At 44.8% G+C, this 22,283-nt stretch overlaps 1 protein-coding gene across 4 annotated transcripts in view; it reads left to right on the top strand.

The window, feature by feature from the left end:
• LOC309644219 (uncharacterized protein) overlaps positions 1-22,283 on the top strand; it is a 146,198-nt gene that overhangs the window by 5,961 nt on the left and 117,954 nt on the right. Inside the window, exon 2 of one of the 4 annotated variants that reach the window (XM_082427875.1) lies at positions 1,997-2,158. The exons of the other annotated variants lie outside the window; for them this stretch is intronic. The gene's annotated coding sequence lies outside the window, so the exon portion shown is untranslated. The remainder of the gene's footprint in view (positions 1-1,996; positions 2,159-22,283) is intronic. 4 annotated transcript variants of the gene reach the window in all.

Below are 22,283 nucleotides of genomic sequence, written 5' to 3'. Positions count from 1 at the left end.
AGGTCAAGGAAGCTCTCTTGAAGGAGGCAGCACTTTAGTTGAAACCTAAATGAAAAAGCCAACCTTTGGAGACTGAAAGGAAGAGCATTCCAAGCAGAGGTGACAGCAAGTGCAAAGGCCCTGAGGCAGGAGTAAATCTGCAGAACCCAGGTGCGTGGAGCGTGGTGGGTGAGCAGAGTATGAGGCGGGGAGTGTGCAGGACCTTGTAGGCCGTGGAGAGGAAGCCGGATTTTATTTCAGTGGAAAGCCACCAGAGGAGTGACATGGCCTTGGCTTCTCTGTTTAGAAGCTCACTCTGGCTGCTAAGAGGAGAATCGGTACGGGGGGTGGGGTGGGGGTATTCAGGAGAGAAAGTCGGAGGCCCATGAGAAGCTGTAATAGACAGGTAGGAGGTGACAAGTGAGGGGAGAACACAGGGAGCCACCTGAGGCTGGATAGTGAGGAAGGAGCGCCTATCCAGCCCAGAGGGCCAGACTTCATCCAGGAGCAGTGGGGGCCATCAGGACTGCTGACCTGATGTGACATTTCCAAGGAGCTGGTGTGAAAACATTCCTACTGGTGGGCACGCATATGGAAGCAGAGTCCTAGGTCTGTCCGGGTGTGTGTGCCGGGTGCAGGACCTCGCCTAGGGCTCTGAGACATGAGCCTGGCCCTTCTGATGGGCCCTGAGAGCTTGAGGACCAGGGCGCTGACCCACGAGAGCAGGGGCTGTGCCTCATTCATGAGGCATCCTAGCACCTGGCACGCAGTAGGTGATGGACGGGAAGGCGGGAGAAAGGAGGCTGGGCGAGAGCCAGCCCAGGACATCTCTCTGGCCCCATCTCGACCCTCTTTTGTAGGCTGCATTCAGGGGCTGGCAGAATAGTCACAAACCTCCCAACAAACACCTCTGAAAGATGTCCGTGGAGATCACATTTCCTACAATTGTGGGACTAAAGGACAGAGCCCCAAATGAGGACTGGAAGGGCCCAAAGGGAAATAGCAGCAGCAGCTCACATTCACTGAGCGCTTCCTGTGTGCCAGGCCTTTTGTTAAGGGCTTTACATGTATTATCTCATTTTAGCTTCACAACGGTCCTCTGACATTGTCGCTGTTATCATCCCCCTTGTTACACACGAGGAGAGTGAGGCTCAGAGAGATGAAATCAAGGAGAGGGCAGCCGGCTGCCTGCCCTCGTACCATTTCCTCTGAGGAAATGATGTGCCCAGGGGACCCCCGGCCACTCTGCCTGGGATCCCCTTGCCCAGAGGAAACGCCCACTTAGAAGGAAGGCTCACAGGTTAATTTGCACGCAGAGGAAAAGAAGGGTGGCATTGCCAGTGCCTGCTTGTTAGACTGTAGACTTGTCGAAGCAAATCAACAGTTGAAAGCCGGGTCTGAGCAAGGGGCCCGGAGCTCCGCGGCTGTGATGCCCGTGATTTGGCCGGGTGCCAGACCGTCCGCTCCACCAGATGCGGACACCTCTGGGCCCCCACTACAGAGAGATTGGGGGTCCACCGCCCACCGAAAGTCGCGTGCCAGACCTTTATGCCCTGCGTCCCACACGCATGCGTGTGTGTGCGTGTGCACGTGCATGCACCCACCCATACACACAGGGCCTGCCTGAGAAGGAGCTATTCTTGGATTTTAGGCTCTGGCTCCCAGGACCCCAAGTGGTCGCCGATGGTTGTGTGGTCCTGGTGGCCAGTCTCTAAAATCACTTAAAATGCTTCCTTTGCTTTGGGACTTGATCGCTCACCCCTGGGATGCACGTTGGGAACTTGGGTAGATGGTGTCGAGCACTGCGGCCCCGGCAGCTGCTTCCGCTCAACTGGGCTGAGGTTAAGCTCAAGGGCCACCAGGTCAGCAAAGGCCAGAAACATCCTGCTCTGGGTTCCCTTCCCTTCCCCACTGGCAAGGCAGAAACCGAACCCTTGACAGAGAGATCAAGTACGCCAGTGTGAGGATTCACCCCCTCCCGGTGGGATGAAGCTGCTTCCGATCATCCCCACTATAGGCCAAGATGATGAAAATGAAGGAAAACTGGAGCGAGGAGGAAAGAGCCAGCGCGTAACCTTGCTAACATTGATGAGCCTCTCTGGGAGGACAGAACAAAGGATGGGTCGTCCTGCCCAGGAAGCAAGAAGTGAAAAGGAGACCAAGAGTTAGCGGACGTGCTGTGAGTACGGATAAGAAAATTGCACAGATGATCCACAGAGAAATTATTCTAGGGTAATTCTGACCCTCAGCACAAAGGAGCCCACACACAACTCCGTCTCTCGGGTGCCTGTTGCCTCGCTGCCTCGTTGCCAAGTAGAGCAGGAGGGTAGAGAAACTTCCATTCCCTTACAGTGCTTTTGACATCACTGCAGCCATTAAAAAAATGGAGCCTAGTTAGACATTTCTCTCTCTTAGAGATTCTCTGTGAAGAAGCAAAGAAGGAGGAACCTGGGTGGGGTTTGAGGTAGCACGCTATCCTCCGAGGACCTCTGGTCTCAGTCGTGGGTCCTGCGCACTTGGGGTGGGCAGGGCACCCATCCCAGAGGTCTCTGTTGCTTGCGAGGCTCAGGACGGACAGGTTTTAGTTGGTCATTCATCTGACCAGTGTTCACTTCCTGGAATTTTTGTTTGTATGTTTTTAAGTTCGGAGTAAACAACATTCTTTGATGTCAGTTGAGTGTTAGATTTAGGTTTTTCCACCTTTGTTGGTGGCAGCAGCACCGTGACATCAACAACTCAAGTTTCTAACTCAGGTTTTGCTGCAAGGGGGTCTCCAGAAAGGGGCCGAGGGGAGAGAGGGGTTTACTCAGCTCCTTCCATCCCAAATTAAATATTCAAATGGGGTTTGTTCGAAGGCATTGTTGAGGCTTGAACTTCAATTGAATGGCAAGGCATTGTCCCCCGAATAAAGGTTTCATTAGGCCAGCCCGCAAACCTTTCCCCTCATCCTCTGGAGGAAACAATCTGGGTGACAGCCTACCCATCATAATCCCCTGCTTCAGCTTTATGGTGACAAAAGACTCTTAATACAGAAAATGGTCAGGGGGAGGAGAAACACTTCCCAAACAAGGGGTCTCTCCCTTCCAGGCCAGGTAACAAAGGGTCCGGAGGAATTTGGTGGGGCCTCCTGGCCACCTGCCGGTTAAGCCCACGGTCAGTGGATTAACTGCAGCTCTGACTGAGTGTTTGGAAAGGCAAGTTACATGACAGAGCAAACAAAATTCAGACTGAGCTTTACACATGGTAATCCCAAATTTAATAAGAGCCTCACCGCTGGGAAGCCAGAGGCGAAAAGGTAGCTGAGGTGTGGGGTTCTCTTGTTCCCAACCAGGGGTGTCGCCATTGGTTCTGGGCAGCCTCTGGCCCACCCCCCTGGGGGCTGTGGCTTCAATTAAGAAAGTTCCTCCTGGGCCTTTGGGTGAGGTGGCTGTCTGCCCTCCTTCCAGGCTTCAGGGACCTTGTCTGGAGATGAGTCACGACGTTGTCTGGTCAAGGCTGGGGTGGTCAGAAGGCCATGTGAGCCTCAAGCCCTAAGGGCTGCATCGGAATCCACCTCCCTGACCTCTCTCCACGGGCAGAGCTGAGGCTTCAGACGAGAGCCCATGGAAGCCTGTGATTCAGGCCTGGGGCAATGCTGATGAGGGCCTAGTCAGTTATCAGACCTTTAAGGTGGAGCACATGTGGTGTTGCACTCTGGTCACCCTGCGGGTTGTTTTTCAGTTAGCTGAAGGAACGTTTCTTCTGGGGCTAGCTTCATGATCATCCATTTGCTCAAGAGAGATTTCTTGAGCACCTGCTATATGCCAGTTCTGTGCTTAAGTGCTTAGGGCATCAAAGTGAACAGAAAACAGACGTGGTCGTGCTCCACAAATACTACAAACCGAGATAAGTGCTGTAAAGGGGAGAGAAATTGTTCCATGAGCCCACATGATGGAGGAATTCGACAAGTCAAGGGGAACTGGGAAGGCTTTCTGAGGAAATGGTGCTGGAGCTGAGATCTGAAGGTTACCTAAGGGCGAAGGCAGGCTGGGGGTGGGAGCAGGTGGAAGGAAGGATGAAAGGGAGCCTGTGGTGTTGTAGAGCTTGTAGAGCCTCTCAGGCCCTGTGGTGAGGGGAGAGGATGGTGTGCCCAAGGAGGGGCTGTCCTCATTCTATCTCCTGGGCACCTCAAACCTGTACAGGAAGAAATTTGGGGAAACCAGGCTCTGGTTTATGTGGACCATGGTAAGAGTGAGGGCCATGAGATGCTGAATATCTGGGAGCAGCACTTTCCTGGGGAGACCCTAAACCTCAGGTGGGCCTCCTGGCTTAGGGGCACCAAGCTGCCAAAAGATGGAGCAATTAAAATGATAATCAAGTAAAATTAAAAGAATAAAAATTTCTTAATTTCCTTATAGTTCAAGATGGTGAACCCAGGACACACATTTGCCTCCTATCTTTCCAAAATTTTGTTGAGATAGAGTTTTAGAATTCCAAAAATATGTAAATTTATTATATTAAAGAGGGGAGGAAGAGGCCACCAACATATAAGAGATGTAAGCAAATTTCTGGAATATGTCAGGAGTATGGGAACAGTTATCAGAGGAACCAGCTGAAGGAAGCCACACACGGAATAAGGGGCAACAGAGGAGATGGGAGCCAGGTCACCGACAAAATCTTAGAAAGTTTCAGGGAAGCCCATTCAGGCAAGGTGGGTGCACAACTGCACGGTAATTCCATCTGTGCATCTGTAGTTCTTTTGTATTTGACATCAAAAGATACCCAAGGATGGGACCTCCCTGGTGGTCCAGTGGGTAAGACTGCGCTCCCAATGAGGAGGCCCGGGTTTGATCCCTGGTTGGGGAACTAGATCCTGCATGCATGCCACAACTAAGACCCGGCGCAGCCAAGATAGGTAGATAGATAAATAGATAGATAGATAGACAGACAGACAGACAGGAAGAAAGAAAACCAAGGAGGTATATGTGCGGCATGAGGAGACACACCAGCATTAAGGAAATATATGAAAATAAGCAGAAAAATCTCATTCATTCCTGGGGAAACAGGATTCAGGAAACCAAAGATGACTTTTAAACTTTTTTAGAATTCTCAGGGTTGGAAATATAATACATTCTAAAACTAGTATTTTGAGAATAGGAATGAGCTCTTGGAAATTAAAAATGCAATTGGTGAAATAAAATATTCAGTGGAAGGACAAAAAAAATGGATGAAATCTCACAAAGCATTGAGCAGAAAGACAGAAAAAGAAAATATGAGAGAAATGTAAAAGACATAGGAGAATAATCCAATATCTAACTAATAGGAATCCTAGAAAGAAAAAAGCAGAAATTAAAGAGGAGAGAATTAGCAAAGAAAGTACAGAAGAAAATTTCTCTGGGCTGAAGAAAGACTAGCCCTGACATCAGAATGGCCGTCAGTCATTGTGTCCAGCACAATGACTGCACAAGACGGACAACTAGATGCATCCTGGCCAAATTTCAAACTCTGAGTATAAAGAGTAGGTTGTAAAAGGCTCAGAGAGAAAGATTGGGTCACCTACAAATGAAGAGCAGTAAGAATAGCATCAGACTTCTCCTCAGCAACACTAGATGCCAGAAGATAATGGAGTCATGTCTTTAAATTTCTGAGGGAAAATTGTTTTCAGTTTAGGATCCTATATGCAAACTCTCAGTCAAGTGGAGGATGACATAGGGTTTTCAGAAAAATAAGAATACATAAAGTTTGTCCCCAACATGCCCCTTCTTAGGAAGTTACTTGAGGCTAGACTTCAGTAACACTAGGACCTAAGATAGAAGAAAGAAGAAAAGCTGGGATGTAACCTACAAGACCAGTAGAGAGAAATTTCCAGATGTCAGGTGCACAGCAGGCTGTACAGCAACAGCTCACATTGGAGCAGGATCCTAGAGGACTCCGAGGAAGAGGGCAAAGGCAGTTCTCAATAGATTAGAGATGAGGTATCACCTCACACTGGTCAGAATGGCCATCGTCAAAAAATCTACAAACAATAAATACTGGAGAGGGTGTGGAGAAAAGGGAACCCTCCAGCACTGTTGGTGGGAATGTAAATTGATAAGCCACTATGGAGAACAGTATGGAGGTTCCTTACAAAACTAAAAATAGAACTACCATATGACTCAGCAATCCCACTACTGGGCATATACCCTGAGAACACCATAATTCAAAAAGATGCATGTACTGCAATGTTCATTGCAGCACTATTTACAATAGCCAGGACATGGAAGCAACCTAAATGTCCATCTACAGATGAGTGGATAAAGAAGATGTGGCAATATATACAAATGGAATATTACTCAGCTATAAAAAGGAACAAAATTGAGTTATTTGTAATGAGGTCGATGGACCTAGAGTCTGTCATACAGAGTGAAGTAAATCAGAAAGAGAAAAACAAATACTGTATGCTAACGCACATATGTGGAATCTAAAAAAACAGTACTAATGAACCTAGTGGCAGGACAGGAATAAAGATGCAGATGTAGAGAACGGACTTGAGGACACGGGTGATGGCGGGGAGAGAAGCTGGGACAAAGTGAGAGAGTAGCATTGACATATACACACTACCGAATGTAAAAGAGATGGCTAGTGGGAAGCAGCTGCATAGCATAGGGAGATCAGCTCTGTGCTTTGTGACGACCTAGAGGGGTGGGATAGGGAGGGTGGGAGGGAAGCTTGAGAGGGAGGGGATATGGGAAAATATGTATACATATAGCTGATTCACTTTGTTGTACAGCAGAAACTAACACAACATTGTAAAGCAATTATACTCCAATAGAGATATAAAAAAATAGATTAGAGAATATAACTGATAGATTTAAAATGAGAATGTGGTAATAGCAAATAATGCAAGAAGAAAGAAAGGCAACTGGAAACTCCAGGGGAAAATTGGTTAAGAAAAAGTCAAGATCCGAATATGAAGCAAACTAAAAGTGACATGATATGAAGAAAATGACGAAGTGTAAGGAATGAGACTCCATTTGATTTGGTGCTGGGCACATTCTCCTTGGAGAGGCTCAGGGGTCACGACAGTGAGTTGAAGAGCAGTAAGTGTAATCCTAGTGTTATTACTATATTTATATAAAGCTACATAATAATAACAATAGAGTAAATATGATCCATTTCCCATTTTAAGAGTCAACCTTTAGACAAAGCTTAGAAGACTAGGTTGTGTAGTAGGACAGAATATAAATTTCAACAACCTTATTAATGTGAAAGTACGAGTATCTTGGCAGAAGATGGGACTTGGAAAAAGAAAGAAGAAATAGAGGAAAGGACAGGAAATCAGTAACAATATCTTAATTTAAAAGTAGACAGTCAAGAGGTGCTGTTGAAAGATGATGGCTCAGTAAATACAGGCTTAAGCATTTTGCTGAAGTTACAAAGGCAAACAGTAGAAAAATGGAATAGAATATAAATATTGAACATTGAAATTCTTTCACACTCGGAATTCCACCGACACCATCCAACAAGTTGGTAAAGGAAGAAATAGAGGTATAAACACATTAGAGCTATGTTGTATATAACTCTACACATTATATGGGGGAAGCCACCTAAGGTCAGAAAAAATACAATATTATGAAATGTTTGGAGCTATTAATTCATTTTTTATCTGAAATACAAATTTGAGGCGGCATCCTATACTTTTTTCCCTCTCAATCTGGCAATCCTAGATCCATTGGGAGAACTAAAAACCAGACGGCTCAAAGAGGTGTTGCCTCTGAGCGGTGGACTGACAGTGGGAGAAGCTGGAGCATTTCTAACATGAGCACATGTGTAACATTTGATTTGTAACCATATGCGTGCATTATTTTGATAAGAATAAAAAAAATTTCAAGTGTGTTCAGTGCATGCAGTAAATCAATTCCTTATTTTGAATATATAGGAAGAGGCATGTAATTTTCTTAATAGCAAACCAGTGCTGTTCTATCCCACTGAATAAATTTTAATCAAGTATTTAAAGAATATTGGTTTGAGATATTCATATTGTAAATATTGTAGATATTGGTGTTTTAAACGTGTCAGACACCTACAGGTCTTGGGTACTTGGGCCAAGTACGGCCAGATGCTATGGGTCCCTGAGCTTTAGGAACTTGGAATTTAGTTGAAGAGGCAAGATATATATTGTGTGCAAAACAGCTAACCCTCCAAGGGAGGTTGGCTTCCATCACTAGAAGCCAAATGATGATAAAACGTGGTAGGTCCTAAATGTTACAGGAGCTCAGCTGAGGGAAAAGACTAAGGCCTGGCAGGACCATGATGAAGGTGGGCCTTAGGGAGGAGGAGTGGGATTTGGAAAAGGAAGAAACAGGAATTCCAGGGCTTGCTTTTAAAGTCTCTGTTTTGAACTGTACCTTAGCACAGGAGCAGACGTCTGTCCCCCCAGCACCTCCAAATATACCCCAAGAAGCATTCCCTTTTTTTGGGTCCCCAAACCTTAGATGGGCTACTTGGTCCATTGTTAAATGCCCAAGAACCCTTTCAAAGAGATGAATCAATGGTCAAAAGACAGTTGGGACTCTAATAAAGATGTTAAACATTTTTTTGAATTAAAAAAAAAAAAAAAGACAGTTGGAAACCACTGCTCTGGTTGTCTAGGCAAACCTTGGCCAGAAGTCTCCAGGCCTTGGCAGACTGAGAGGACAAGGTTAAACCCTCAGGAGAGGTTCCTCCCCTGTTAACTAAATGCAAGGTGTTGACCTTGTTTGGGTCCTGATTTGTGAAACCATCTGTAAAATCCACTTACAAGACAAATGAGGAAATTAAACTTTGGCTCAGTATTTGATGATATTAAGAAACTACTATCAAAAAAAAAAAAAAGAAACTACTATCAATTTTTTCATGTGATAATGGAATATGGTTATGTTTTTTAAAGAGGCTTTATCTTTTAGAAATATATTCTGAAATATTTAGAGCTGAAATGATATGATACGTGGGATTTGCCTCAGTATAATCCAGTGTGGGGTTGGGGGGAGGGGAGTGAGGAAGGGTGAAACAATACTGGCTACAAATTGATAATGGTTGAACCTGGATGATAGGCCCTTGAGAGTTCATCACACTTTAGCGTATGCTTGAAATTTTCAATAATGAAATTCCTCACTTAACATTCCTTGCTCTCTCAATAGACAAGGTAATACTACCTTAGACTTATTTAACACGTCTGGTATACATTTACATCACATAACTCTTTTGATCCCTACATTATCCCAGTCGGGCAGTTGGGAAATTTTGCTGATGAGGAAATAGAAAAGGACAAAGGTCCGTAGAGGCCTTTGACTTGGAGAGAGGATCTTTCCCCTCTCCTGAGTTTAGGTGGCACAGGTAAAGCCGCCTTCCTCGTGGCTTGCAAAACATGGTACCTTTCGGAGTGCTCAATAAAAGTATCCCCTTGGCTCATTTTTTCAATGTATAGCTGTTGAGCATCTGCCATTTGTCACACCTTCATGGGGCGGCAGGAATAAGAAAACAGACACTTTCCCTACTTCAAGTTCCTCACATATTTTTCCAAAATCAGATGTAATATTTCTCCCTAAATTTCAAGACCCTTTAGCTGGAAACTCCCTAAACTAAGGAGGTAGAAACCACAGGTGGGGAATATACCACTGCTTCAACAGTACCCGAGAGCTTTCTGGCCAATCTGTGAAGACTGAATCACAGGACAGGGCCCCCGGTGGATCAGATCACTGCAGCTCCTGCCCTTCCGTCTGCGGAAAGAGCCAGCACAGCAGGGGACTCATGCCTGGGGCCAGAGCATCTTCCCCATAACCTGTGCCGCAGGACCCCAAACCAGAGGCCTGAACACCCCCTAAGCCTGCCACCGTCTGCAGGCGAAGAGCCAGGACCTGGGGCCAGGCAACCTGACAGGCAGCTGCCTCCCACTGTAACGGTCCCAGCTCCCCCGTCAGCCACTCTCCCTTCCCGCGGATGCTGGACTCTCCCCTTCCTGAGCTAGGTTTTCTCCCCCGACCCCACAAGCACATGCCTCTCCCGGTGTCTCTCTTCTTCCGACAGCTTCCTGTCAGCCAGGCGTTTTGTGGTCCCTCCTCAGCATTCCATCTCATGCCACCCCCGTCCTTTATTCTCCCCATGGGGCTGAAACAACCATTGCTGAGGTCTCTAGGGACGACACTGTGAAGAGGACTCATCCACGATGGGCTGAAAGCTGAGGCAGCCGCTTTTCTCATTCTGGCCCTCCCAGCCTGCTTCCCCCCAGCCCTCCTAGTTGTGCCCTTTCCTCTTCCTCTGCCTTCTCAGTCAATACCTCCCCTCTGTCCCTCAGGCTGCCCAATGATTTCAATGGCCCGGCTCCTCGGGACCCACTGCAGAAGGTCCTCCCCAGCTGGAGGGTTCTGCCCCTCTTCCCAGCCATGCTTGTCTCTTCCTTCGACTTAGCCTGGGCCAACTCACTGCATAGGGACAGCCGCACCCAAGTCGGCCCTGCCCCACTGTTGTTGCTTCTCTTCCTGCATTTTAAATTTGAGGAGGGTTTATCGAGCATTTATTATATGCTAGGAACTGTACTAAATACTTTCGTGCCTTATTTCATTTAATCTGCCAAACAATCAGGTGAGCACTATTATCTTAGAGAGGTTACCGAGCCTTGCCTGGGGGGTTGGCACAGTCAATATTTAAACCAGGCAGTCTGTCTCTCCAGAGAGAGCTGAAGCCAGGGTGAAGTGAGTAGCAATTATGTCATAAATAGAACCACCACTTGACTTAAAGAGATCTGAGCTCCACTTCTAGCTCTGCCTTGAAACAAATGTGTGATGATGGGCAAATCATTTAACCTCTCTGAGCTTCACTTTCCTCATCTTAAAAATGTGGGTCGGAGAGGTAGGAATAATACAGACACTCTTTCATGAAAAATATATATGTTTGTAAACAGATAACAGTGATTAAGTGTGCAAACTCCCGTGCCAGTTTGTCTGGGTTCAAATGATAGTTCTCTGCAGTTTGGGAATTATGTGACCAAACTGCCTTGTATCTCAGTTTTCTCATCTGTAAAATGGGTATGGTAATAATAGTACCTATCTCACAGAGTTATAGTGAGGACCAACTGGTACATGTCAAATGCTTAGAACCCTGTCTGGCGTATAGTAAATGACATCAGCCATCATTAATAAATTTTATTATTATAACAAATGGTCTTTTCCATCAAGAGTCTATGATTTAGAATTTAGGATGCATTAGAACTTTTAGCACCATTGTTAATATAGCCAGAATTTTCATGTTTAGAATTTAGGACGTAAGGGCTTTTTAATAAGATGAAAAGTTCCCCCACTTGTATAGTAATTCACTCCTTTCAAAACACATGGACATGTAGACTTAATAGGACCTCATAACTCTGGGAAGTCAGTCATAAAACTGCATTGGAACAGCTCTTCACAGTGATCAATGCGTTTGAATTCATATCAGCTCATTTTGTCCCCACCCCACACTGTGAGGCAAGCAGGATAGGTAGGTAATGTGCCCAATCAGAGATGAGGAACTTTTACTCAGTCTTAAGTAGGTGACTTGCTCAAGGTCATACGTTAATGGGTAGTGGAACCAGCAATGAAACAGGAAGATCCTAATTCCCTGTCTAGAAATCTTTCCGGAAAGAAATCTCTCTGTATTCTGCAAAGTACTTTGTGCTTATACATGTGTTGGGTCCCACACAGACCCGAACCTGGAATTTTCCAGATGGCAGAAACATCTCCTCTCCTGTAAGCTAGGACATAACCTGCCTTTACGGAGACTGGAACCCCTGTCTCCACGTGACTGTGGGTGTTTAGGGTCATTGCTACCTCACAGAGGGTGAAAAAGGAGAGGGCTCTGGAATGAGACCCTGGTTGTCATCCCCATTCTGCCACTTGACTAGCTCTGTGATCTTGGGAAAAATCACTTAAAATTATTTAAACCCCTCTTAAAAATGGGGATAAGGATTACCACCTCATAGGGAAGCAGTCAGAATTGCCAGTAACACGTGGAGGTATCAGGAGGCACTCGATAAATGTAGTAGCGTAAAAAAAAAAAAAAAGAAAAAGCTTTTTTCTCCAAAAGGCCAGCATGGCTGACAGACCCAGCTTCTGGTTTCACTTGTTTCTCCAGGATGCTGGCTCGGAGAAAGGTAGCAGGCAAAGCAGACAGGTGACTTTAAGTCATGAAACATATATTCTCACCTTGGGCACCGGCTGTTTTTAATGACTAAATTTTTCCCCCCTGATACAGCCATCATTTAGCAAATACCAGGGCTAGTTATTAATTTAAAAACATGTTCAGCCTGTGCTTACAGAAACTGCCATTTCCCCCCCTTGGGAATGAGTTTTTAGTTATGTTTTTAAAATTAGCTGGCGCTTGAATTTCATTTTCCATCCAAGCTTCCCTGTTATCTGTAAGGTCACAGAAACACGTAGGCGGTGGACAGTCCAATCCTAGATATTAGGCTCTTGGAATTAAAAGCCGAAATAAGTAAATAGAGAATGCCCAAGGATTTTTTTTTCAGAGCAGAAAGCCGGTCCCCAGCGAGCTGCAGGAGCCAGGTTTCCTCCTTAAGTGGCTCTTTCCTTACATTTGGAGGTGAAGCCTGAGGAAGAGGAGTAAAAAGACCTGTGACCTATATCGTCAAGGTCTGTTTCTCCTCCGCTCAGCAACAGGAAAGAATCAGAATGCATTCTGGAGGAAGAAGAAAAACCCAAGTGCTGATTGTCCCTTTAAGCCATTCCAATCACAGGCTCGCAGTTAAAATAATGCTCACCTACTGCGCTTCCAACTGGGCCATCTACCTTTTTCGCTGGCGGGGTCATGCCCAGTCAAGCCTGACGAGGCTGCCACCGGCCCCGTGAGCTCGCTGCAGGCCGGCTACACCTGTTTATCACCAAGTCACTTCATTTCCCTTCCCCTCCTCCCTACTTGAAAAGGAGCATTAATTAAACCGGTAAACAAGCCGGCTCCCATTCTAAATCAGGGCTGCAGGCAACGGAGAGATAACTTGGGCTCCGGAGAAGAGGGATTTTCTGTTAATTTATGGAATCCACCGTCACTCTCTCTCCGAACAGCCTGCTCCCGGCTTAACGGGGAAATTGAAGCAGACAGCCTTTGTCTAAACACTTCTTTTGCCCAGAATATCTTAATTTTTCTATTTGAATGTTTAATAAGGTTTGGGGGTACTGCTGCTGCTTTTTTAATTTTAATGGTGCAGACGTTTGGGTGTTATCATTTGGCTGGTGGCTGCAGGGCGCCGTCCTCCTGGGGCGTGGAGGGAAGGACCAGTTTTTTCAAGCTGGGCTCCGACAGCCGGCGAAAGAAGGAGGCTGGGGTTTGGGGGGAAGTTTGGGGGGGGTCCTGAAGTCAGGGCAGCCCAGCAACACTATGCCCACAGGTACCACCCTTTCCTCTTGTTTGTTCCCCAGCGCTGTCGGTGCCTGCAGACGCCCCGGGAACGCGCCCCGGGCCCCGGCGCCCGCTTTCTTTCTCTCCCACCCCTTGGAGCAAACCACCCAGGGCAGGGCGTCCGGCCGCGCCCCGGCCGGGCCTGGGGGGAACCTTCTCCGCCAAAGGGCTGGACCACTGCTCAGAACCCCGCGCTGCCTAAATTAATTATTTCTCCTAGAAGGAGGCCGTGTGTGTGTGTGTGTGTGTGTCTTATTCCCCACTGATATCTGGAATTCCTCAGTTTAAGTGGGAATCACAGTGAAGTTGTAGTTTTCATTAGATTACAGACAGTCCAAGAAAAAAACCCTCCGTAAATCTTTGTCATTTCCGATGTAAACCTTCGTGAAAAAACACAGGAATGTCTTATCCATATTTCAAATCATCCTGCTTCTCCGGGTGGCATATCCAGTAATCATGTTGACAAATTAATGGTAGAGAATTAGTTGTACATTAAAGATTTAAATTATATTATGCAGCACATTGTCATAAAATGATATAAAACAATAGGAAAATAAATGTAAATGAATTCAAGTTACTGACATGTAAAACACCAGACTGACATCTGTACACTTAGCGACGCGCTCAGCCGCGGGGTGCAGCGCCGAGCTCCGACGTGGCGGCCCCAGCGCGGGGCTGCAGGCGGCGTGTCCTGCGCGCGGGTCGGCGAGCCAGGGGTTAAGTGGCGCCGATCGCGGCCCTCCCTCGGCTCCCCTCCTCTGCGTGCAGATTTTCAGGCCCACCGAGCCGCCCGAGAAAGTTTTCAATTCGACGAGGCCGGAGCATTTCAGGGGCTGAGCTCCTTAGAAAGCTGCAGGGCCCCCGAGGGCCGACTGGCAGGGAGGGGGCGGGATGCCCCGTTCTGGGCACGCTAATTACGAGGATTCGGTTTCCCGGGTCTGAAGGAATGCATTACCTGCAGCAAAGGAGGCACGGCCTCTCAGGAAGGCCCCGAGAGGAAGCTGAATGCCCCAGTGAATTCCAGCCCCATCCCTAGGTTTATACCGAGAAGCCCAGCCCATGCTGAGAGACTAATCGCTTGGCCCTTGTCAGGGCTGTTGTCCAATCAGCCCCTGAATAGCAAAACTTCACAATGCCGAGTATGAATTAGAGGGGAACAAATGTGGATGCAGACTTTTTTTGCAACAATACCTAACTGAGCCTTTCAGACAGGACAACGGATGCACAAAAGCTCGACGGAAATTGGAGTAACTTTTGGAGGCCCTTGTAGCTCCCGTCAATAAGCGTTAGCTCCATAATGGCTGCATGGGCCTCCTCCATTAACACCCACCCCCCCCCTTTTCTGCGAGATGGATCAATTGTTCGTGGGGTTGGGGGGGGGGAATTGTCATAAAAATTGGGCATTTTTGTTGTCCTTGTCTTGGAAACGGTGGCTCTCTGTTGAACACGGCCCAATGGATTTGTCTCCTTTTTATGTGAATGGTGGATTTGGTCATTACCTGGCCCACCGTCAAGTACTGACGACGCCCCCTCCCTGCTCTGCCTACCCCCAAAAGAACAGAATAGCTTCTTGAGCTATACAAATGTCAGGTCTCTGTTTTAAAATTTAGCTTTGTTTACCCAACAGAATGGAATTCATTACTGTGTAAAAGTGGTTCCATTTTCTGATCTTTTTATTCAAAATGTTGAGAGTATCAAAAAGCTCATTTGAAGGTCACAGGTTTATGTATCTATTCTCTTAAGTGTTTTAGAAATTCATATGGAGGACACAAAAGGTGGAAAATGTGAAAACATACTGTTCATTGTTTATCCTAACCTTGCCATGGTTATTAGATAAATGAGTGTAGGGGGGAAAAAATGGCATTAAAAGCCATTGTGAACCGGGAAATTTTTTTTCCCCTTAAGACTGTTAATTTTAGCCCTTGATCTGTAAAGGTCAATTTCTAATTCTTTTTACTGTGCAGTTTATATAACTTCTGCATTTCAAGTCTATAAAAAGCTTTTGCAGACTTTTCATAATGTAAGTAGCAATTTATTTCATTACAGTTTGAATTTTTTATGTAGTTCCTATGGACGTTTTGATGAAATTGTCAGGCTTAAAAGCTGGAGTGCTTTTCATTTGGGGGTGTGTGGACTTTTTTTTTTTTTTTTTGCTCCGGTCTATTCTTGCTGGATAATTTAAAATTAGTGAGATTAATCAGTTCAGTGATGTAAAAAGACCACGTTTTGGTTGGAACAAGGTCTGAGACAAAATCATTTTATTTTTTTTTATTAGTAAATGATTTAAAAGGTCTTTTCAACTAGTTATCCGAAGCCGATATTTAACTGTTACTTATTCCACTAATTTCTATCTTTTGTGAAAAGAACCTTCCAGCCTAAATCTCCTCGCTCTGTCCCAAGCTAATTGCAGCTTACATTATATAAATGGCTTTGTAAAGAAAACTATAACTCGGAGCCTTGAAAGTTGCGTGTTTCTATTTGCTCAAACTTGATGCACTTGTTTGGAGAGGGTCATTGCAGGGAAAGCTGTGTAGCCTGTAAGAATGTCCTGGATAACAAGCTTAAACAGAACCTTTTGTTGTGCTTAGTATTCTCAGGACTCCAAAATGAGGCCTCCTTTTTCTAACTGCGGGCTGAAGTGGTTCATTACTGCTGTTTCCTCCGCCAGGCCAGGGCTCAGCCATTCCCACTACTGAAGGTCTGTAACTTCCTTAAAAAGAGAGAAGGAAAACATGGCCCAGAAAGGTCTTGTTAGCACTTCCTATGTGAAATTAGCAGCTTTCTAAAAGGTACAACTCCAATTACCTCACATTGTGGAGGCGAGCACAAACTCAACAATAAGCACAGCCCAGCAAGTGACATTCTGTCTTTCTAGAGTTACTTCCCTAATTAGGAATGAAGAAGCTCTATTCTGCTGAGTGCATCTATTTACAGTGGCCACAATGCTTTAACTTGAGCATCCTTCTCAAAGACCAGTGTTAAAAAACACAAGTGCTCTTTTCGCAGAGCCGGCTATGGTGAGGCGACACATTCCTAACGGTTACGCCCTCGGAAGAAAAAAAAAAAAAAAAAAAAGTGTAGCCGCTTTGGCCGGATTGTTAACACTTCAGGATTCATTTTCCACAATAACGCCCCTGCCCAGAGAGCTCTGGGAATTACAGTGGACAATGGGGAGGCATTCTTAGGAGGGTCTAATGATGGAATAAAAAGAAAAATATTTATTGCTTTTGACAGTTCCACAAGGGGCAAAAAATCCTTGTCGTGGCTAAAGTTTCCCTAGCTGTTGGAGGAAGGTGGCTCACGGGGACTCAAACAGTCCCCCTTCCTTTGTTAGGAGGCTGAGGACCAGGGCCACGCTGGGAAATTAAAGATTAGGTTCATTAAGGTAAGATAATTGTGCAGAGGCATTGTTGTTGATACAGGTGGAGAGATGGGGGCTGGGATAGGAAGCCCACTTACATGTAGGGACGAACGATTAAACAGGCTTAACAGACGTGCCACGCAGCTATGTTTATTATTTGCCTGGTGGCCGACCTGTGCTTTCACTGTTTCGTTAGTCAACAGCCTCCGCAAAGGAGGGCCAGGACTCCCTGCCGGGAACCAGGTGGAAGAGAAGGCAAAGCAGTTTCTGGAAAGGAAATCCAGTCCTGTGGGCCCTCCTCTCCCTCCGATGGCTGTCCCCACTTCTAAGTTCCCCTTTGTCCCCATCCCGGCCAGACAGGACCAGCCTTCCCTGAATAGGTAGAGGGGACAGTGCCCTCCCACCTGAGATGTGCCTTTGGGTCTTTCTGGACGCTGACAGGAGGTGTTTGTGCAGAAGAGCACATTGGATGCCCCTTTGAAAGCAGGCATTGCATGCACCCTTTCCTCTCAGTAGAATCTGGTAGTTGAGTTTTCAATCTGGGAGTTTTTACCAAATGCTTTCCTTCCCCAGAGTTAATGTTATCTCCTCAGAAACTGGCTGTTTTGGAAATCTGGGCTACCTATCTTTCAATTCATCCTTCTGAGAAAACAAAAAAAAAACAAAAAAAAAACCCCAAACATGCCCCCCATCACACTCACACACACACGCACACACACACACACACCCTCTCTGCATTGTTATTGCAAACTGTGTTTGTCTTTGTTAAAAAGAGCCCCTCCCTGCCCCCTCCCTAACTTGGAGACCCATAAACACTGAGAACTTTAAAAAGAAAAAAATGTGAGTCAGTCTGGCGGAATTCTTGTGAGCTTGGGGTCCACCCCTGCGATTTGTTTGAAGGGAGAAGGTGCAAAGGGAGGCGCCCAGGTTGTGGTCAGATGGCTGAGCGTGTGTCTGGCGCAGCGTTCAAGGAAATCATTCCCACACAAGCCTCCCCTTTCCCCCCAGTGTCTTGGGCAGAAGGAAAAAGGTCTTCTTTACTTTTGGTGGGGTCAATAGTTCTATTTCTGGTGAGCAGCTGAGATTGGAGATGTCTTTGATAACACATATCCTGAAAGAGAAGCACTTGTTTATTTGCATGATGGGGTCACTTATTACACAAAAACTCACCAGCTTTCTTTTCTTTCCCCTCCTGCCCTCCCTCCAGCCCCCCTCTGAGGAAAATAAACAGTGTCATAATGATTTTGGTAAATAGAATGCTTTGTAAAGCCACCTGATCATGGGGCATTCTGAGAAGGCATTCTGAGAAGACCCTAGGATTTAGTTAGTGTTAGTGTGTAAAAAAGACAATTTTAGAGAGGTTTACATATAGATATAGATATAGATATAGATATAGAGAGAGAATATCACACGGAGAGATTTTTCAGGAGTTAAGAACAAACATGTTTTGATTCCTTCAGATTCTATCATGTTGCGTACTTCTTGTTGTTATTTTCTGTTAAAGGAAAGGTGACATTAGATTGTTAATTTCCTTGAGCCTGCCAGGCGTCCATAGCATAGAGTGAAACAGAGAGTCTTTACTTACTTTCATAGATTATATCAGAGAAGTTTGTGAATAAAACATTTTCAGTGTAATGTGCTTATCAGTTAGGGCAGAACTAGAAATAATTCTGAATCAAGCAGGCAACATTTACCAAACTTCTTGGTGTTTTTCTCCTCTTGCACTTGTGTCAGGATTTCTTTTTATTTATTTCTATAAAGTGTCTTTTGTCCTTGAGAATGTTGAATAGACTTCTTTCAAAAGTTATCAGAGACCGGTCTGATAAATCAGAGGAGAAATTAGGAACATCTGAGTTATTTTCTACGATGGATTAATGAAGAGATGATGATTTGCATTTTCTTTTAAAGACCTAATGAGCAAGCAAAACAGCCGAGGGAGGAAGGCTCTGAGGCTGTCACATTGTGATTTATCAGAAAGCAGAAAGGAAAATTTGATACAGAAAAGATTCCAAGCGGCAGCTTACTAGAAGTGGGGTTAACTTTTTTGAGAACAAGTGGCTAATCATTGGCCTTTTACAAATAAAAATATAGCCTGAAAACCTCGTGACAATGTCCTCAGCACTTAAACATTTATCTCCACAAACGGCCCTTTAACAGAAAAGAAAAACTGTGTTGTCAATAATCAGAAAAGAAAATATTGCTTCCTGAACTAGTGGAAACTGCATTATATTTTCAACCCTGCTGACTTGAGATTGTTAAAACCTTTTCAGTAAGAGGCTTTTTCTTTACTGCCTGAAAAAAGAAAAAAAGCCTGTCATCCCATTGTCATATAAGGAAGGAAGCCTGATTTTGGAAATTATTTATAAGTTTGAGGTTCTTAGAACAATCGCCTTGAATTCGGAACTGTGATTCAAGTTGCTAAAGGGATGGGAGTGTAGGCATGCCGCTACATTTCTCGGGTGTACTTGGAAGATTTCTCAGATGGGAAAGAAACCCAGAGCTTCTTCACTTCGGCGAACTGGCGCTCCATCCTTCCCCTTCCAACGTGCTGGGGGCCAAGGAGGCAGCAAACCAGGCAGCCAGGGGGCATTCTGAAAACCCTGTAAATTCTGCTCACCAAGCCAAGAGGGCTTTAAATATCTCAGGCTATTTGCATCACAATTTCTGGAAATTATGTTGGAACTTTAACATTTTATCTATTTCATAATGATTTTTTAAGAAATTTCCTACTCATAAAACTGTTTATGGGCTCTTTTGTACTTTATATTTCATATGAAAATATGAGAATATACCATGTTGAATTTTAATGAAAGCTATTAGGTTGCTATTCCCTGGTCTCTGCAGTTTTTTTTTAATTAAGGGGAATTTACACAATATAAAACGAACCACTCTAAAGCATACAATTCAGTGGCATTTAGTATGTTTGCAATGTTGTGTCCGTAGTTTCATTTTTAGTCATAATTTCTCCCAGTTGCACAATCCCCAACAAGTCTTTGTAGAATAGTTATTATATACTGATACTCATTCCACAAACAAAATAGTCACTGAGAAAATTGTTACGCGAGTGGTACCAGGCTAAGCTCTGCTGTGGGTTATAAAGATGAAAAGGGACCTTCATGTCCTCAAGAATTTTTTTTTTTTTTTTTTTTTTGTCCAAGAGAGGTAAAACCTGTGCTACAGGCATCAACAACTTTAGTCAGGGAATACTTATTGATTTTATTAATAAACTTTATTCAGCCCCACAGAGTTTTATCATCCTAAAGCATCACGGTGTTGCTGAGTATTTCTCAGCAACATTAGCCAGGATAATTAGACTACAAAGCGTTGAGAATATTTACTGTACTATTTTTCTCAGAGTGATTTCATTTTCTCTGACATATTTCAAAGTTTCCAAAACTTGTAATACTTTGTTCAGCATGTTCCCTTTGATGGGTGTTTACATTGAGTGGGTCTTTTATTTCAGTGTGAAATTCTCTCTGTAGCCTTTCAGCAAATTTGAGCTTGTGTGGTGGTAAAAAGTGGGAGGAGGCTCCAGGGGGATAGAAGTTGCCTAACTTTGCCAGAAAACTATGCATTTTTTTCAGGAAACTTGAAGGCAAATGCTGACTGTGAGGCCAATGGTCCAGCACACTTGAAGGGTAGTGATAAAAGTGATGAAACCAAGAATGCATGTACCCTAAACTAGATTTTAAAGATGAAAACTGTTTGATGTAAGAAAAAAAAAAAAAAAAGCATGATCCATCTGTTAAAATATTTATCTTTTTCTGGAAAAATATATCTTTTTCAAATAAGATCTGTATTTTATACTGAAGATGGTGTTGATGATGATAGTGGTGGTTTGGAGGTGAGAGAGTTGGTGCACAGGAAATGTGACAAAGGACTTGCCTCAGTAAGGTTCGGTTACACAGCTTTGTGTAATTGGTGAGTGGAGGGTCTTCTTTGACCTAAAATATGGAAAGATAGGACTTCCCTGGTGGTCCAGTAGTTAAGACTCCCCACTTCCATTGCAGGGGGCATGGGTTCGATCCCTGGTCAGGAAACTAAGATCCTGCATGCCCTGCGGCACAGCCAAAAAAAAAAGAATGGGGAGGCTTAAGGAGCGGTATTAAAATTTTTTTTAAAAAAAGGAAAGATAGAACAAATGGACAAATATTTGTTGGGTCCACTTTCAGCAAAGGCTGTGCATAGTGTCATTTGGGGGAAGAAAGACAGTCATCAAAAGAGCACAGTTTCTGGTTCTTGATTGTTGTGGGTTCCAGTCCTATTTCTGGCACTTTCTAGCTGTGTGCCTTTGGGCAAGTTACTTATCTGCTCTGAGCCTGGATTCCCTCCTCTGTAGGGACAATAATAGCTGCCTTGCAGGGTCCCCTGTGAGGGTCAGCAGTAGCATGGTGCTAAATCATATCCTCTGTGCTCAATAAACCGGTAATTGCTAAGACAAATACACATGTCAGTGCTGTTTGCCGTGCCTTTCAACCAGAGAACACAGTCTGACATTCTACCAGGGAAAACAAAGTACCATTTGGTGTGAGTTTTGCAAATCATAAAGCACCAAATTAATTTGTCATAGTGTGTGTGTGACGTCAGGGGAGATCGTTTCTAAAGCCATCTAAAGAACGGAGGGAGGCTTCAGGATTAGTCATTTTGAATGGGAATGTCTGGAACCTGTAGCTTTGACTGTTGAATACCACCATCTCTTGCTGCCACTGAAAGCTTACAAACATCGCCTGAAAAATTATTTCAATTTGCCATCTTACTGGAACCATCAATTTATACCTGAAATGTGTCAAAATGTTGGGTATTTCTATAATGATAAAAATGATTGGAATTGCCATGTTTAATTAAAATGTTAATCCACTGTCATCTTACATGAGCTCTATTTATAGAAAATTTTCTATTTGCTGTTAAGATGTTTTATTATGAAATGAAAATCCTGCTGTTTAGCCAATGACTGATGCTAACTTAAGCAAGAGGTGACAGTCTGCTAAGGGCGAGGAGAGGTGACTCTATCAGAAGACTGTCTCTTAGTGAAGAAGGAGTGACGCAGGGGAGCCAGAAGGACCACCCTGTCTCAAAAATCCTCCCCAGCCTTCTCCCCGGTGTCCAAAATCTTTTAACAATAGACCTGGCTGAAATGCAAATGCTTTGGGTAAAAGGAACACAAAAGTTTGAGTTAACAAAAAGGTATACAATGCCTGACACCCAGTCCTTTTTTGAGAATGAGGGTGGGAGGCTTGAGGGGTGCAACCTGGGAAGAAGGAAAGGTACCCTGACTGAATTTATAATTTTGCTGAAATTGACCCTGAATCAGAGGAAAACCAGATTTCCTGGGGGTGGAGGGAAGGGGGAAGGGGGAGGGGGATTGAGCCTGAAACCTTGACCTTAGGAACTGATATTACCTCTACTCTCTTGTCTAGAGGATGATTGGATACGAAGGCAGTCTCTGTTGAGGTACAAGAGCAGATCCCGGGGTCTGCATTCTGCGTCCTTGGGAAGGACCTGGAATATTCCAACTACAAGGGTCCCTTCTTAGATTGGATTCAGCTCATCCTACCTGGGT

The sequence above is a fragment of the Balaenoptera physalus genome (genome assembly GCF_965194825.1).
Source record: "Balaenoptera physalus genome assembly, chromosome: 15".
Taxonomy (NCBI): Eukaryota; Metazoa; Chordata; class Mammalia; order Artiodactyla; family Balaenopteridae; genus Balaenoptera; species Balaenoptera physalus.
Note: the sequence above shows the minus strand (reverse complement) of the source record. Positions and strands in the feature narration are given on the sequence as shown.